The sequence below is a fragment of the Pan paniscus genome, chromosome 14 (genome assembly GCF_029289425.2).
Source record: "Pan paniscus chromosome 14, NHGRI_mPanPan1-v2.0_pri, whole genome shotgun sequence".
NCBI lineage: Eukaryota > Metazoa > Chordata > Mammalia > Primates > Hominidae > Pan > Pan paniscus.
The window spans coordinates 68,469,549-68,487,930 of record NC_073263.2 but is presented as its reverse complement, the minus strand read 5'-3'; the positions used below and the strand labels follow the sequence as shown (position 1 = coordinate 68,487,930).

The 18,382-nt window shown below is 33.5% G+C and overlaps 1 protein-coding gene across 6 annotated transcripts in view; it reads left to right on the top strand.

Moving 5' to 3' along the window:
* The window catches only part of PCDH9 (protocadherin 9), a 915,902-nt gene that overhangs the window by 287,172 nt on the left and 610,348 nt on the right, over nucleotides 1-18,382 (top strand). The gene's annotated exons all lie outside the window — the stretch shown is intronic.

Below are 18,382 nucleotides of genomic sequence, written 5' to 3'. Positions count from 1 at the left end.
TTCTAAACTATTGAGGAAGAAACTATGCCCTTGTTTTTAGACCTTTTAAAATTACTAACAGGAATATTTTCTGGTATAAATGTTTCTAAAAGTACTGCTTTTGTGGCATTCCACAAATTTTGATATGTTGTAATTTTATTTTCATTAAATTCAGAGTAACTTATAATTATCTATTTTGTATATTTCTTTGGCCCATGGGTTATATTGAAGTGTAGTACTTCGTTTATAAATATTTGAAAATTTTCAGAAGTCTTTCTGTCGCTAATTTTTATTTAATCCCATTGTGATCAGATAATATACTTTGTGTGAGTTACTTTTTTAATTTAGGAATTGTTTTATGCCTCAGAGTAGGGTCTATCTTTGTACACTTCCCAGGTGCACTTGAAAATAATATACATTCTGCTATTTTTGGGCCAAGTGTTTCTTAACGTCAGTTGCATCAAGTTAGTTGATTATGTTGCTAAAGTCTTCCATACCTATTTATTTTCTGTTTATTTGCAGGTCTATTAGTTTTTACTTCATGTATATTGAAACTCTGTTAGTTGGTGCATACATGTTTAGGATTGTTAGGTTCTCTTAATAAACATCATTATGAAATGGTCTCTCATATTCCTGGAAATATTTCTTGTTCTAAAATCTACTTTATGTATTATTAGCATACCCACTCTGGCTTTCTTTTGAATGGTGCTAGTGTAATGTATCTTTTCTATCTTTTTGTTTTTAGCTATCTGAGTCTTTATATTTAATGTACGTTTTCTATAGACAGCATATTAGTTAGGTATTGCTTTTTATTCATTATGGATGTCTCTGCCTTTTTATAGGGTTGTTGAGACCATTTACGTAAATGTTATTCTTTATAACATTAGATATAAATCTATCATCTTGCTGTTTGTTATCTATTTGCCCCATTTGTTTATTTTTTTGCTTTTTCAGACTTGTTTTGGATTATTTTATAATATGTTTTTATATTTATTGTTGGACTATTACCCATATATTTCATTTTTTTAAATTTGTATTGGTTGCTTTAGGGTTTATAGTAAACATCTGTAACTTACTACATTCTATCTACCAGTAATACTATATCCATTCATATATAATACAGATATTTCACAATAGTATACTTTTATATCATAAATACTGTAAGTTCTAATTTTATAACCAGCAGCTCCTAAAAGTAAAATTGTATTTTATTTTGAATTTTGGGGTAGTGAATCCACTGGTAATTACAGTATGCCTTTTACATATTTTTCCTACAAGTATATAAACCATGAAACTTCCCTTCAAGTATATATTATGAAAACAATATTTTTTCATAATTTGGCCAGTTTATTCATAAGAATCCTAAAGAGTAAAAGCAATCAATGTGGGAAAACCCCTCCAAAGCAGCAGATAATATTTTTACCTTAAAATTATAACACAAGAAAAACAAGTACAAGAAAAATGAATGACTCTGAAATTTTTTTCCTGTATTTTGCTATTTTTCCTCTTTTTTGACATTTTTTACTTCTTTAAGCTATTTTTACTCTCATATAATGTACTATGGAATTTTTACCAATTGGTAATTATGATCAATCTGTTTTACAAAAAAGTAAACTTATTTTGGATGTCTACAGAAAAATTTTGTTTCTCAGGGTTTAACATACTGATTTTCATTTTCTTTCATTACAGTTTTGATGCTCTTTATTATTCAAAAGTTAAACATGAGATATAGATTACACAAATTCATTTGAACAACACCCTAATAATAGTGATTAATAAGGTACTAAGATAATCAGAAATTTGAGAAAACTTTTTTTTATATGCTGTTTAATCATCACCTCAAATTGCTCTCTATAAACACAGAAAACGCTTACTGGTTCTCTGAAAAAATTACTGACTCACAACATGTTTTTGAACAGCAATGACGACAACAACAACAACAAAATGTTACACTGCAGGGTGATTGTGAATAAGAACTCAGCTGACAAAATGACTCATTCGTCAGGATGTAATTTAGAACAAGGTGTTAGGAAACAGTTGTATAAGTGCCTTGAAATTGATCCAGTTTTCATTAGAATATGAAGGCCAATGAATTGGAAATGGGACTGGAATGAAAAGAAAATTAGAATTAAAGCTTTTATATGAAGCATTTAAGTTTCACACAGACTAAAGCATAAGTCAAATGGTATTATTTCTTGCCCGTTTTTGCCTTCCTTACAAGCATTCTTATTCTCCACCTAGATCCAAATCTATATTATGCTGCATCAAAAAAACAAAATAATTTTTGAAATCCAGAACATGTAATGAACAGTCTTTTTACAGAATATATAAAACATTGTTAAGGAATTATACATCAAATTGAAGAACTAAGTATTTATAAAACAATACACATAGACCTCTCTCGTTCCCAAAGATGTTGATACACAGCTCTAGAAATAAATATTACCTGACAGCATACTAAATGCGCCTATACGTTGAGCCTTTGTAGTCTTCTATCAGTCATTTTCATTCATAATTTTTAACTTGTGAGTTTTCCAGTTTTAATTTATTTAGATATACACACTTTAAGGCAGGGCATGGTGACTCATGCCTGTAATTCCAGCACTTTGGGAGGCTGAGGTGGGTGGATCACTTGAGGTCAGGAGTTCAAGACCAGCCCTGTCTCTACTAAAAATACAAAACTTGGCAGTGTATGGTGGAAGCCACCTGTAATCCCAGCTACTCGGGAGCCTGAGGCAGGAGAATCACTTGAACCTGGGAGGCGGACGGAGATTGCAGTGAGCAGAGATCACACCATTGCACCCTGGGCAACAGAGCAAGACTCCGTCACACACACACACACACACACACACACACATATTTTAAAGTGACCTCACCTTTCTTAGAAATTTATTAAGTAAAAATTATCCTTTGGGATTCTTACTTGTTTACATTAAGTAAACACATGTTCAGAACACATACACAGTTCAGAAAACTGTAATCTTTCATGGTTTTTAAATTGAACTTCATTTGATCCTAGAATCATGATTCTTCATTAATACAATATATTTAAGAAAAAAAATAATATTTAAGCAGTGTTTTTTAATGATTGACAGTGATATTTTGATTTTACGTGGAATCTTATACAGTATAGATTGCTCAAAGTAAATTTTTAATGATTCAACATTAAAATACAGGACAACCTGAAGAAAAAAAAACATTGGGCCCAAATACAAGCAAAATCCATTATCTTAGAGTAGTTAACCCATCATATGCTACTTGAATAAATTGATATGCCTTTTTAATATAAATATTCTAGTATTATATTTCAATACAAATAAATATATTGATAGACAATTCTGAAATTAAATTACATAATATAAACCATGCAATTTTTATAATTCTATTATAATAATTTTACTTGTGATATGTGTGCACATATAAGTTCTTTTAAAATGATCTACATATATGAAGTTTGCATGTAGATGAACAAGTAAAAAATGTACACATATTACTCAAAAGCAAAGCGTGATTATATTAATTTAACAAAAATAATTCTCTGGCCTTCCCTCAGTCTTCCAGTGATGTTATGGTGATGGGCTTAAGATGAAAGAGTGGAGGGAAAAAGTGAGAACTAAGAAGGAAATAAATTTCCTTTTTCTTTGTCTATGATAACATCAATGGCAGTCGTTTCTGCATGAAGATAGGAATTACTGATGAGAACATTGCAAACTCTAAATAACCATCACATGTAAAGATTGCTTTTTGATTTGTGTGTGCTGCAGTTGTATACAGGGTTTGCCACAGCTTGTTTCTTTCACCTGAATCCAGTCCACATCCCCCATTCACAAAGAACTGTGGTGCAAGCATCATAGAAGTCTACAACTGAAAAACTACAGCTAAATTAATAGAGTATTGCATCTTGCAAACTTCGGTCTAATTCTGTGGCTCTTTTTTTCAAATAGCAATGCTTTATTTATTCTGGTATATCATGTTAAGGAAATTATTCTATTAAATTCAACTATGTAACTATAATTATTTTCCTTTAAGAAGCCCTGTTGATGCTGTCTTCTTTTACTTTTTCCTAATGATAACCAATTATGTCATTGTGGTTGAACTCTTGTCTACCCATCAGTTATCTGTGGGAGTTAAGACCAGGGTTTCTTAGTTTGAAAGACTAAAATATCTGCCACTTATGGAAGTTACTACAATCTATTCTGAACCATAGGGAATGAACTCTCCTTTTAGAGCACTGTGGTGTAATCCACGCACAGTTCTGACCCATATAAATGATTATGATGTATTTATTCAAGCCAGGCATTAGGCATGATAAAATAAAAACTTAAGCTGAGTTAAACTTAAAGGAGTTTTATTGAGCAATGAATGATTCGTGAATTGGGCAACCCCCAGAATCACAGCAGATTCACAGAGACTCCAGGGGTACCTCATGGTCAGAACAAATTTATAGACAAAAAAAAAAAAAAAAAGGTAAAGTGATGCACAGGAATTGGAAGTGAAGTACAGAAACAGTGAGATTGGTTACAGCTCGGTGTTTGCCTTACTTGAACGCAGTTTGAACATTCAGCAGTCTATGAGTGGTTGAAGTATGGTCACTGGGATTGGTCAATACTCAGCCATTGTTACAAGTGCATATACTACTAAGTTAGGTTTTCCACTTTGTCTGACTGTTAAGCTAGGTTACAATTCATCCACAAGGACTCAAATATGGAAGTATGGAGTACTACTCAGGTCATACTTAGTTTGTTTAAACAGGCATAAAGCCGTGAACTCGCAATACAGATTCTGCCCTTGTGGAGCTTAGAAACAAATTGTGGAGACAGGCAGTAATAAGAATAAAGAAGAAATATATAACTTCAAATTGTGATACATATGATGCAGATAGAGAAATCTGATCCCAATTTTCTATTCTATATATAACGACTTCAGATAACTAAGAACATGCGGTTTAGAGTTAGCATTTCTGAATGTGAAAGTTGATACTACAACTCTGCAAATTTCTGCAAGTTAAATAACATTACTGAGACTGAAAGTTGTTACCTAAATCATAGGTTAATAAAACCAATCCCGTAGGGCTCTCACTGTTACCAAATAGGATAATGCATGTAAAATCCATAGCCAAATGTATGGCACATTGTATACATTTTAAATGGATAGGGCAGTATTTGTTATTACATGAATCTGACAAATCAAGGTAGATAATAAAACTGGAAAATTATATTGAGAACCATAACGATGATCATGCATACTTATATTTTATTTTTTATTGCTTGAGAAAAACAAATTTACATGACCTGAATGGAAATTCTTCTGCCTTTCCAAATTATGCGCCACGCAGTTTTATGAAGTAGCTTATATACAGTTAGATCAATAGGTTATTTAATCTTTGGTACATTTATGATATATGTCAAACAATTGTTAAAAAATCTTAGATTTGCTTTTAGAAGAATAAATATTATCCCCATTTTACAGAGGGGACCGTTAAAGTTCAGAAAGATTAAGGAACTTGCTGATAGCTCACTATTATTAATCAATGAAACACTGCAATTCAAACTTATGTGTCTTTGGATGCAAAGATGTCATTGCTTCTACTATTATATTATTAGTTAATTAATGTGCATTTCTCAATGACTTGTTTAGTAGCCAGTTCATGAAACAGCCATGTGTGAAATCAGGTCTCCTATGCCTATGTAAAGAGATTTTGTTTCCAAGCACCATCTTATTTCACTTTAGTTTCAACTTATCATTTATACTGTTGTCTGTATTTCTTTTGAATTTTAATTTTGTCACCCAACATGATGGCATAATTGCGTTAAGTTTTTTCTTCCAGCAATGGAAGAAATATGCCTTTAAAAAAATTAAAACTTTCTAAAAATAGCCCTTAATTGTTCTTTGCAAAGATCTAGATCGAGTTTTTGGACCCAAAATATTAATTGGAAAACAAACAAAAAATCTGAATCTCAGAAGAATACTACAGGCTTTCAAATTAGAAAATGGTTACAACTGAAAAGTATAGATCCCTGATGTTAAGCTGTATCTTGCATTATACTTAAAAAATATTCCAAATGAGATTGATTGAGTCTGCTAACACCTCAAAGCATAACATGCATAAGATATTTAAGAGAAACCTGGTATCATTTTTGACCCAAAGAAATGCCTATTAATTTTAATTTTGAGAGATATATTTCATTTTGTTTGTTTTGTTTTTTGAGACAGAGTCTTGCTCTGTTGCCAAGCTGGAGTGCAGTGGTGCGATCTCAGCTCACTGCAACCTCCGCCCCCTGGGTTCCAACGATCCTCCTGCCTCAGCCTCCTGAGTAGCTGGGACTACAGGCACTCGCCACCATGCCCAGCTAATTTTTTTTTTGTATTTTTAGTAGAGACAGGGTTTCACCATGTTGGCCAGGATGGTCTTGATCTCTTGACCTAGTGATCCGCTTGCCTCAGCTTTCCAGAGTGCTGAGATTACAGGTATGAGCCATGGTGCCCGGCTGCAAAATATATTTTATAATCAATACTGAAAAGGGTTGTTCTGTAACTAACTTTGTGACTAGTAGAACTATTTAATGATAATTTAACATGTATTTTTGTTTCCTTTAGTTTGAGCTAAGTATTCTTATTGTTTTGTGATTTCTCTGTTAAGGTCTATTTTGTAATAAAAACAATGCACTTCCACTTGAACAACTATTATGTAATAATTATACACAAATTTTCCTATGCATTATTGCACTAGAATTAATAGTAACTGTTCACCTAGGTAGAGCTTATTTCTTTAATTTATTTGCACATTGTATCACTTTATTTCTATTTTTATAAGTTACACCTAGTACATTTCAGTAAAGATAGGGAAACACAGAGACCCTTGAGTTAAACTCAGTACCAACTTAAAATTTACTTTGCATACCTTAAGTGCTCAATTTTTTAAAGACTGAATAAGGCCAGGAATGGAAACTCAGGCCTGTAATCCCAGCATTTTAAGAGGCTGAGGTGGGAGGATCATTTGAGCCCGGGAATTCGAGACCTGCCTAGGCCAAACAGTGGGATCTCGTCACTACAAAAATTAAAAAATAGTCAGGCATGGTGCATGCCTGTAGTCCCAGCTACTCAGGAGGCAGAGGAGAAAGGAATGCTTGAGCCCCGGGTGTTGAGGCTGCAGTGAATCGTGATGCGCCACTGCACTTTAGCCTGGGAGAGATTGAGACCCTGTCTCCAAAAAATATTAATAATTAATTTAAAAATGAATGAATTAGAGAAGTATAAAAATGCAAACACATGGAAATTGAATACAATATCAAAAGGAAATGTTATCTTCATAAAATATTCACTAAAATTTCCTCAGCATACAACTATTCTGCTTTTTGCTTTATCTGCTTTTTGTTCCTATGCTTCAAGGAGTTTTTGTATTTTTCTTTTTTTCTTTCCTTTTTCTTTTTCTTTTTTTTTTTGTGGGGGACAGAGTTTCACTATTGTCACCCAGGGTGGAGTGCAATGGTGTGATCTTGGCTCACTGCAACCTCTGGCTCCCGGGTTCAAGTGATTCTCCTGTCTCAGCCTCCCAAGTAGCTGGGATTGCAGGCACCCGCCACCACACCCAGCTAATTTTTTGTGTTTTTACTAGAGACGGGGTTTCAGGGTTTCACCAAGGTGGCCAGACTGGTCGTGAACTCCTGACCTCAGGTGATCTGCCCACCTCAGCCTCCCAAAGTGCTGGGATTACAGATGTGAGTCACTGCACCCGGGCGAGTTTTTGCATTTTTCTTAAGTGGTAGAGACTGGTGAAGATGATTGAATAATAATCAACTTATTTAGATAACCACAATGCCATATTGTCAAGTCATTCTGCTGAGTCAATGCTGATTCACTGGGCAACATTTAGTGGGGGCCGTTTGCTTGTCTAGTAGCAAGGCAGGCAGTAGGCAGGCAAGCTGTAGGTATGATGAGTGTATTTGTCAGCATGATTTGTATTTATATAAATGCCGACATTGAAAAATTGATTAATTTTGTTCAGCATGATTACACGTTAAGTAGATCTTTGTCTTCTTTTAGTTGGAACTCAATGTTTCTTTTTCCCCCCCGCCCCCTTTTTCTTTTTGCCTAGCTTATGTTTTTATAAAATTATTGGATTCTAAGTGTTTCATATAAAAACAAATGTCATGTTTTGAACTGTTTAATTAGAGCTGAGGCATATTAATACAAATTTTCTAACTAATATTTACAGAATCCAAGACACTTCACAGGGTTCTAAGATTTGATTGATGACACTTTTCCTTGCCTTGTTTGCCTGACGTTGAAATTGCTGAAGATCTAAACAGGAGAACTGAACATTTTGTCTTGACAGAAAAAGGAACAACTAAAAATATCTCCTACCCTAGGTAGACTAAAGTACTTTCATAAATCTAAGCTATGAACCAACTAGGACATTCTTATTCCTAATTTAGATACTGGGGTCTAATAAATCTGCTTTGCTATTGTAGCAATACAAAGTTTGAAGTTCTTCCCAGTGGGTGCCAAACTTGGCTGTATTTTTTGGATCATGAAAGAATACCAACTACAACATGATAATATATACTATTGACAAGTCATCTTAATCTTTCCTATTGAGTTTTACGAAACAGTTACTTACCTTGTTCAGCTGAGAAATTGAGAAATTTATTTCCTCTAAACTGATTCTTTAATATTGTCTTTGTTGACAATGCTAAAAATATACTGATGTCATAGGTAAAAGGTATTTTAGTTCCTGGATTATTAAGAAGAAAGTTCTTTATTAAAATAAGGCATTTGCTTTCTGACAAAGACTCAAATAACACTAAGAAATCACATGCTCAGGATTTTTGCCTAAAAAGGCAAAAATATTATGTTGGTTTCCTATAACACTGAGTAATATTAATATTATGGTTCTCTGGGTAACAAAATATAACGAGTGTCCAATACTTCTAAAATTTTTACTCTATAATTTAAATATGGACCTTAAACAGCTGAAAGAATAAAATTCTCAGAAACTCAGTAAATTTAATTATCTTAACTATATATTAACATATTGCATATTTATATATGTATGTAAAAATGATGTTAATATTTCCTAAACAGCTGGCTACTTTGTACATTTTTGGCACATTGCTGAACATTCTAGAAGTGTTTTAGCGAACATATTTTTACCCTAAATTATTTCACTATGATTATACTGTATTCTGAATTTGTAATGTATAACTTAAAAGAGCTTTGCAAGTTCATTATATGATATATATACACATATAAATACATATGTATGATATATACATACATGTGTGTGTGTGTATATATATATATATGTGAGGATTTACACATTTAAGCCTAGAAAAAAATAAAAAGTTTTTTTTTCCCCCAAACTTTCAAAAGTGAATGATTCGGCTTCTTTTCTCACAAGTGGGAATTAAATAGGATATTTAATTAGAATATGCTACCCTTTAAACAATTTCTCTGGAGAAGTAATGCTTTCAGAATTTATTTCTTCTATTTGGTTTTATTTGATTTTGCTGATATAAATTTTGAATATTCATCTGATTTGATGGTTATAGCAGAATTATTTCAGAAATTGCTTTGGAATTAAAGAATTATGGAGGACTCCACGAGTTCGTTTCTTCAAAGTGATTTATGGCTGAAAGACAACAGAAAGGATGCTCCTGGCTAAGGCTGCTATTTTATGGAGGAAAAAACTGAGACACGGGAAAGCTAAGTGAATATACTTTAATATTAAACACCTAGCAAGTGGCAGAGCCAAGATTTTTACTCAAGGCTTCTGCATCCTATGAATCAAAAGTGCCCTGGTACTCTTTCAAGTAAGCTGGATCATGAATTATTCTGTAAGGTATCCAGAAAGAGACTGCACAATTTCCTTCCTGTTATGATCACAGGTACTAATGTTTGTGTCCATTTGGCTACTGACTTTCCTCTCACTAATCTACCATATACTTCATTCATAATAATATAACTGTTTTATTCAAACACAAGGAAGCAAACACATACACCCACACACATAAACATACATATATGCACTCTAGTACCTTATTCATTTTCAGTCACTGTGAATATAAATTTTCTCAGCCACTCCATAGGACTTTGCAACATAAGTGTTTTGGGTGTCGGGGGGTGCTGATTGGTAACCATATTGTCATTTCTGGAAAATCTTCACAAGCATTGAAATGATTAATAATGTTAAACCAGAGTACACTTAGTTTAAGAGAATCGATGGCTGATGATATCAGGTGTTGAGGACTTGACACAGGCAACCTACGGATAAACCTGTGGAACAGAAAAGTCATGTGCTTGCTGCTTCCTACTCTTGAGAACACTAGGACTACAATGCATTAGAAATTCTATGAGTGATAGCATTTGCATCTTTGACTTCCTTCCCCCCCACCACCATTCTCAAACATCATTAACTTCAGAATAAAATTAAACAGGTTACATTTCTTTCCTACATCAATCACATTCACTTACATTTTCCTGAGGATACAGCATAAGCCTTCTGATTGGCCAAGTAATTTATTTTTTTGGAGACTCCTCAACCATATATTTATAAATCACTGAGTAGGGTGAGTTGATTAGGGATGAATTCATTTTATTCTTATTCTTAATATATTGTTTGTAAAGGAGACCCCATGTAGTCTGAGAATACTGTTACATTTTTAATTTTTTACTATCATATGGCTAGCTCATCTTTGAATGTTAAATGAACAAAGCAGAAAAAGGTGACATATATAAATGGAATTGAACTCATAAATAAAAATACATAACATTCTATTCATAAATAATGCAGATTTTACAAAGCTCTAAGCTGATTCCTTTTTTGAAGTAAGTAGGGTGGGGATAGTAGTTCAGTGAGCTGCAGTCAACAAAACAGTTGAAAAACATTAGCTGATGTGGACAGAAAAGATAGGTTTCCCTTTTGAAAATTTTAAAACCCTGAGCACATTCAGTGTGTGCTGCCACTTAATGCATTGTTCAAGTATTTCCTGCACATCCAATTTTTATGAGAACCTTAAAAGGCTTCTGGTAGACAGTTTAATCACATTTCCTTTCACCACTTGTATGTGTGCTTCTTATATGGAGGTCATTGTCATAAAAAGGAAATTTGTTTGGTTTCCCAGTGTGCCTTCTCATTTTAATTTTTTTCGGTGGGTCAGAGAATGTGGACACCTACACAAAATTACATTAAAAGAGGTAACATTGGTGCCATTATGCTATTGCTTGTTTTTTTTCTAGATGTAAGCTACCATTAATATGTGCAAAATACATTCTTGTATGTCTCTAGACTTGGTTCCACCTTCTTCCCTACCCTCCAAAGGAATTAATGACCATGATCATTAATAGATGAATGGCAACAGGACAATTGTTCATAATCCCTACAATATATGTGTAGTCAGATGAAGTAATCTTGTAAAAATGGTTTCATAAAATTTTCATGCTCATACTTCTTCAATGGCTTTTATACCAGATATCCTATATTTATAGATCAAAGGCTATATGGAATGCAAACAAAGCTCTGAAATGGAAAACCAAGCAGCATCCTCTCTAGTTTCATTTTCCACCTGTAAATAATCTTTAGTTGAAGTTTTCACCACTGCTGTCACTGACAGGGCATAGGAAAGTACTAGATCAAAATTACTCTTTTAGATTATATTTTATAACAGGAATAATAGAGGAAATAAATTTTGGTCATTTTGTAAAAATTACACAAAACGATCTTTAAGGTCACAATTGGTGTTACAGTATTGAATGACTGTCATCTTGGAATGAAAACAGAATGCTAAATAGAATTACCTTAATAAAATAAAGGTGCATAGAACATTGGTTTGAGGTAGTACTCTGAAAGTCTCTGCAGGGCTAGATCCTATCATAGGAATATCTTTCAGACAAAAAGACCACATCTCCATTTTATGAGATGAATACTCGTTTCTTATTAATATAGATAATCAGAAGGCAGAGACAAAATTCTCTATTTAACCAGATAACTACCAACTGGTAGTATGAGAATACGAGCCTGATTTTGCCACTAGGACTAGATTATACATCACTGGAGAGCTTGGAAGAGCTCAATATCTCTTTCAGTTTTCTATTTATTTTACTGCCAGAAATTACAAAGATCTTTGCATGGTACACTTTATGTGAAAATTCAGTCTCACTGTGTCCCTCAGTATCTACCAACATTTTCCTTATTGTGAAGGCTAGATAAGATTTTTAAAATATGCAATGCAGTAACAGATGCATTCCAAAAAATACACCACTACCTTTTATCATAGGAATGAGTGTTTTTGTGTACAAATTATTATGGTATAGAACACAATATTTAAAAAATTTAATAAGTCAGCTAGGTGTGGTAACTCACACCTGTAATCCCAGCACTTTGGGAGGCGGAGGCAGGTGGATCACCTGAGGTCTGGAGTTCAAGACCAGCCTGACCTACATGGTGAAACCCCATCTGTACTAAAAATACAAAAATTAGCTTGGTGTGGTGGCACATGCCTGTAATCACAGTTACAAGGGAGGCTGAGGCAGGAGAATTGCTTGAACCTGGGAGGTGGAGGTTGCAGTCAGCTGAGATCATGCCATTGCACTCAAGCCTGGGCAACAAGAGTGAAACTCCATCTAAAAAATATATAAAAAATTAAAAATTAATAATTAAAAATAAAAAAAAGTCACAAGTTATAAGGCTGCCAAACATGAAAGAATATCATAATAAAATAAGAAATATAGTAAATAGAGTTTTATAAGAGCATAAAAATTTATTCTGTGTTAATTGACTAAAATATTTTATAACTATAATTTTGATAGCATAAGTTTCTATGTTTTTGTGTATAATTTTAAAGAGGAAAAATGAAAACATGTTCATATTTTGCTAAAAAGTTATCAACTTAAAGGTAAGTACATTTAAAAGACCATAATTTTTTCCTGTAACATATGCATTCTGTATCAAAGTTATTATCTGTCCAAAAAGCATTTTTCAGCATTGCAGATGGAGTCAAGAGATTTTTAAAATAACTGTACCAGTCATGACTATGAAAGTATAGTCCTACTTCACCCTGATATGGAAAGTTTATTAACTGGAAACACAAAGTCATTTTTTCCCCCTCGTTATGTCTGTCTTAGTCTGTTCCGACTGCTATAACAAAGTACCTTAGTTTGGGTAACTTATAAAAAATAGAAATGTATTTCTCACAGTTGTGGAGGCTTGGAGGTTCAAATTTAAGGCACCAGAAATATCTGGTTGAGGGCCTGCTTCCTAGATCAGACATGGTGACTTCTTGCTGTGTCCTTACATAGTAGAAGGGGCAAACATGCACCATTCAGGTCTCTATTATAAGGGCACTAATCTCATTCATAGGGGATCTGCCCTTATGACCTAATCACCTCCCAATGGGCCCATCTCTTAACACTGCTGCACTGGGAATTAGTTTTCAACATATGAATTTGGGGGAACACAAACCTTCAGACTATAGCAATGTGTAATATGGTTTTAGATGATTTCCTCAGTATTCTGAGCTTCCAATTTCACATCAGAAAAATGAGAATAATACTATCCACCTTGTGTATTGTTGTGAGACATGCAATTCCATATTAAGAGCCAGACAGAATAGAGTGTCTGAACCTTGTGCTAACTACATGCTAGAAGTTAGTACCATCTTCATCATCACGACCCCACCCTGTTATTAAGATAGAAGCCAGTCAAGTCTCCTTTAACTTGGAGAAAAATCAGAATATTTCTCTTTCATATTTTACATTAAAAATAAGAAAATTGGACCCCAATAGCTGACCTGCCAAGCCAGGCAGCAAGTGTGCAGCAAACTGAGAAGGAACCCATGGCTCGTGACACCTAGTGTAGTGTTCTTTCCACCTGATTATCTTCAGAGAGAGGAAGTATGTTAAATGTGTCTTTCCTAAAATTTTCCACCCTTACTCTGGTTGTGGCAGGGGTGCAGACAGGGATATGAGTTCAAATAGGACCTCAAATTAATTAGTATTATTTGATCAATGGTGATTACTTTGGCTACTTATTTTCCAGCTAACAAATGTGTATTCAGTAGGTGTTATGGGCAGAATTGTGTTTCCCCAAAATTAATATGTTGAAGTTTTGACCCCAAGTACCTCAGAAGCTGACTGTATTTGGCGGCAGGATCTTTAACAAGGTAATAAAACTATAATGAGGTCACTGGAGTGGGGCCTAATCCAACATGACTGGTGTCCTTATAAGAAGAGATTAGTACACAGACACTCATGGAGGGAAGAACACGTAAAGAAAGAAAGAAGACAACCAGATCTATAAGCCAAGGAGAAAGAGGACTCAGAAGAATCTAACCCTGTCTATACCTCATTCTCAGATTTCTAGGCTCCAGTATAGTGAGAAATTAGGGTTTTCTTTGCTTTTGTTTTTAACTTTAATTTTAGGTTCAGAGGTCAACGTGCAGGTTTGTTACATAGGTAAACTTGTGTCATGGGGGTTTGCTGTGTAGATTATTTCATCACTCAGGTATTAAGCCTTGTACCCATTAGATATTTTTCATGAACCTCTCCCTCCTCCTCCTCCTATCCTCCACCCTCGAAGAGGCCCCGGTGTGTGTCATTCCCTCTATGTGTCATCATTTTAGCTCCCACTTACAAGTGAGAACATGCGGTGTTTAGTTTTCTCTTGCTGCGTTAGTTTGCTAAGGGTAAGGGCCTCCAGCTCCACCTATGTCCCTGCAAAGAACATGATCTTATTCATTTTTATTTGTTTTTTAAGCCACCAGTTTATGGGACTTCATTATGGCAGCCCTAGCAAATGAATATACTAGGCACTAGGCACTTGTCTGAAACTGTAAATTGGTCATTCAGAGCTGAAATTAAACTTAGTCATTCTAATTTTAGTGGAAACATAAACATAATTTCTCCAAATGAAGACTTTACTATTTTCCTTGGAATGATGACCATCTGAGAGTCAAAGAAAAACAGTGAGACTGGAAATCTCTCATTAGAAGGCCATACTAATGTTATTCTAAGACTTCCCTGGTCTACTCCTCTAAAATCACCTTGTACTCTTGTATGCAGTTGTCTTTCTGATAAAACTCTTTATGTCATGCTTCACTGATTTTTTTGTGTATCTATCACCCCTAAAAGAATGTAAGCTCATATAAAATAGGAACTCTACCAGCAAGCACTTAACACAAAAAATTGTAGTGTGTAGCACATGTAAGTACATGAAAAACGCTTGTGGAATTAGACTGAAACCTCTTCAAAATGCTGATCTGAGTACCTATGCTATGTAAGTGACTGCCTTGGTGGTAAAACAGTTTTATAACATAATCTCTTAAATACTTCAATAATTAAATTTGTTTGGATGGTTTCCAGAAGAGACTGCTCATGCCCATGTTATTATAGTGATATTCTAGAATGGTAATTTTGGTTCTTGGTTGTAGAGATCGTCCTTGGTACCTAAGAGCTAATTAACATAACAATAGAAACGTTAATCCACAAAGCTTACAAGTGAAAAACCCAATTAGGGTGATGTGATATTAATTAGAAGAAAACAGGAAGTTTGGATTAGGAGCCTAGTGATAAAGCATGAGCATCAATAGGGTGTGTGTGTGAGTGGGTTGGGTAGTGAATAAGGTGCTGTCCACACAGGGCATTGCAGCTTTAAGCAATTACTACAAGATACTGTGAGGTACCTTGCAGGCATTGCAGCTTTAAACAATTACCATAAAGTACTGTTATTTTTACAGTATTTCCAACATCATTTAATGAATCTAAAGAACAAAGGTACAACATAAAAAAGTGATATCTTCATTTTTTTCCAGGCACTATATAGTAGTTATGAAAGGGAACAGGAGCAGTTGTAATCAGGAGAAATCATTTAAAAAATACATGCCCTCCCATTGCTTAGACAAGGAAGGGGAGTCAAATGCAATGTGAAATACGTGAGGAAACTAGTTTTCTATTTAAACTCATAATTTGGTTATTAAAGATTCTCTGGGAAAATATGCTTTAGGAAACAAAATAATCTGTGGAAATATAACATCGTAATTTGGGTATTACTATTGCCATTGCTGTTTTATTCAGATGATCATGTGTACATAATAAATAAATGAAGCTTGGCAATGAATGATGATTAAATTATATCCAGAGGCAAAAATTCACTTTACAAAGTATCATTGAAAATTCTTAGGAAAGTATTTTATGCTACTATCTACTTATTTTATTACATATTATTATATTATGATATGTTTGTTTGTATAAACGTTTTGATAAAGGGAATATACATTAAAAAGTGGCCAAATATGCTATTTAGAAAGAGGCATTTAATATGCAATATGAATAAAGAAAGAATGTACAAAATCAAGTTAACAAGCTTAAATAGAGGATCAAGAAATAAAAAGTGAAGACTACATATGTCAGCCTTGAACTAAGAAATGAACAGGAAATGAAACTAAGATAATGTGCAGAGAAAAACACACTTTTATATTCTAGTGTCACTTAGTTAAATCAGATCTGTGAATTGTGGCTTCTCCCCATAGAACTACAAAACAGAATACATAGAAAATTCTTAAAATATTAAGTGAATTCATATGAGAAAAAAATATTTTATAAGGTGTATATTATAGATACGGTAGAGCCAAAAATGTAAATGAAGGTTTTTAGGATGCTGAACATGGGGAAGTAAGTTATTTTCACTATTGAAAACCACTCGATTTTTAAAAATAAAATGGCTTGAACAAAGAATATTTAGAAATCGTATTTTAAACTCTCTGAGTGAACAATCATCTATCACTGGCACCACACTTCTCAGTCCACTTAAAAGTATTTAAGAATAAAATATTAGTAGTTGAATCAAATTGACAGCGAACAGATTTAAACTTTATTTTTAAGCCATTTATGCCTTTTAGTTTTGTAATTTATATTCTTTCTATTTCCAATTTGACAGTTTCAGATCATTTGCTGAGATCTTCCATGTTTTTTATTAAAAAAATCATGTTTATATTTGTGCCATTCATTTATACATTCATGGTACTTTGTCGGTATTGAAAAGTATTAAGGGCTTATATTCTGCCTTCCAGTGTTCCAGTTTGCCCTGTGGAATATTGCCTTCTACTAATCCAAATCCCTACAGATGGAAATAGCAATATAGCTGCACCAGCCAACTCAAAATTCTAAACATTCTAACTCTGAGCAGTGAAATTCCTTTAATACTGAGCATACCTGCAGGTATTATGTTTTACATTTTTGTCATGAGTATATATTTCATGTATGTATGTAGCTATGCTCATGTATATATAGTTTTTATATAAGTATTAATAATATGCTCTTCAAAATATGTATAAGACTGATTATATACATTTGCAGATTATATGTTTGTTTGATTTTTGATTAGTACATTAGGAAATTTCTTATATATGTTCTTTACATGAAGAGCATCTCTAGTATATTTAAGTACTGGTAGAATCTAATTTTAAGTAGAATTATTAAGAACATCAAAATTCTTACCTCCACTCAGACCTAATTTGAAAAGATGATTGAAAATATGTACAAAGTACAGACACTGTATTTTTATGTAAAGCAGGTGCTTAACTCTGCAATGTGTTTGAAAACAATAACGTAGTAGGAAGAATACTTTAAAATAGGAATATTTTAAAATATTTTCAAAACAGTATTACCTGAAAGGGTTAATGCTTTAAAAATTAATCCTGAGCTTTATCTGTATTTGAAGACTTTCTGAGATAAGAATAGATATGTTGTTGAATATAACACCAGCGATTTGATTTGATAAGGGTTTAGAAGAGGGGTTTACAAATTACAGGAATAGTTTTTAAGTGATGCACTATTTAGGTTACAGGATTTGAGAAAAGGTGGTCTCTTTACTTCTATAGCATCATTTTCTTTTCTTGGCCCTCATGCTTCTTGCTTTACGTCTGTACCAACATGAGTGTGTGCTTTTGTAGTTGGCCCTAAAGTTGAAAGTTCACTGCAGGGAATAAATGCGGCAGCAGGATTCTGTATCTTTAAATGGTTTTTAAACATAAAAGTATTAAACCTCATTAGTATGATAAGTACTGTATTTAAACAGAAAATGGACAACATTTTCATAAAATAGGTTATAGTTAGTAAAATGAAATAATTGTGGAGATGCATTAATACATTTTTGCAGATGCTAGTAACCATGTCATCCTCATTAATAAAGCAGTAATCGAAAAGTGCAATGGCAACACTTGGGCCCTCTAACCCTGCCAGGGAATTCACATCTGGGCTTTTTAACCAATTGGCTTTGTGACATTAAGCAAATTACTTAATCATTCTATGCTTCAGTTTCCTTATCTATTAAAATTAAGACGTTGGTGGTTGTATACATTGTACTGGGTAGTTACAAAGAACAAAAATAAGAGTATATCTGAGTTACCTA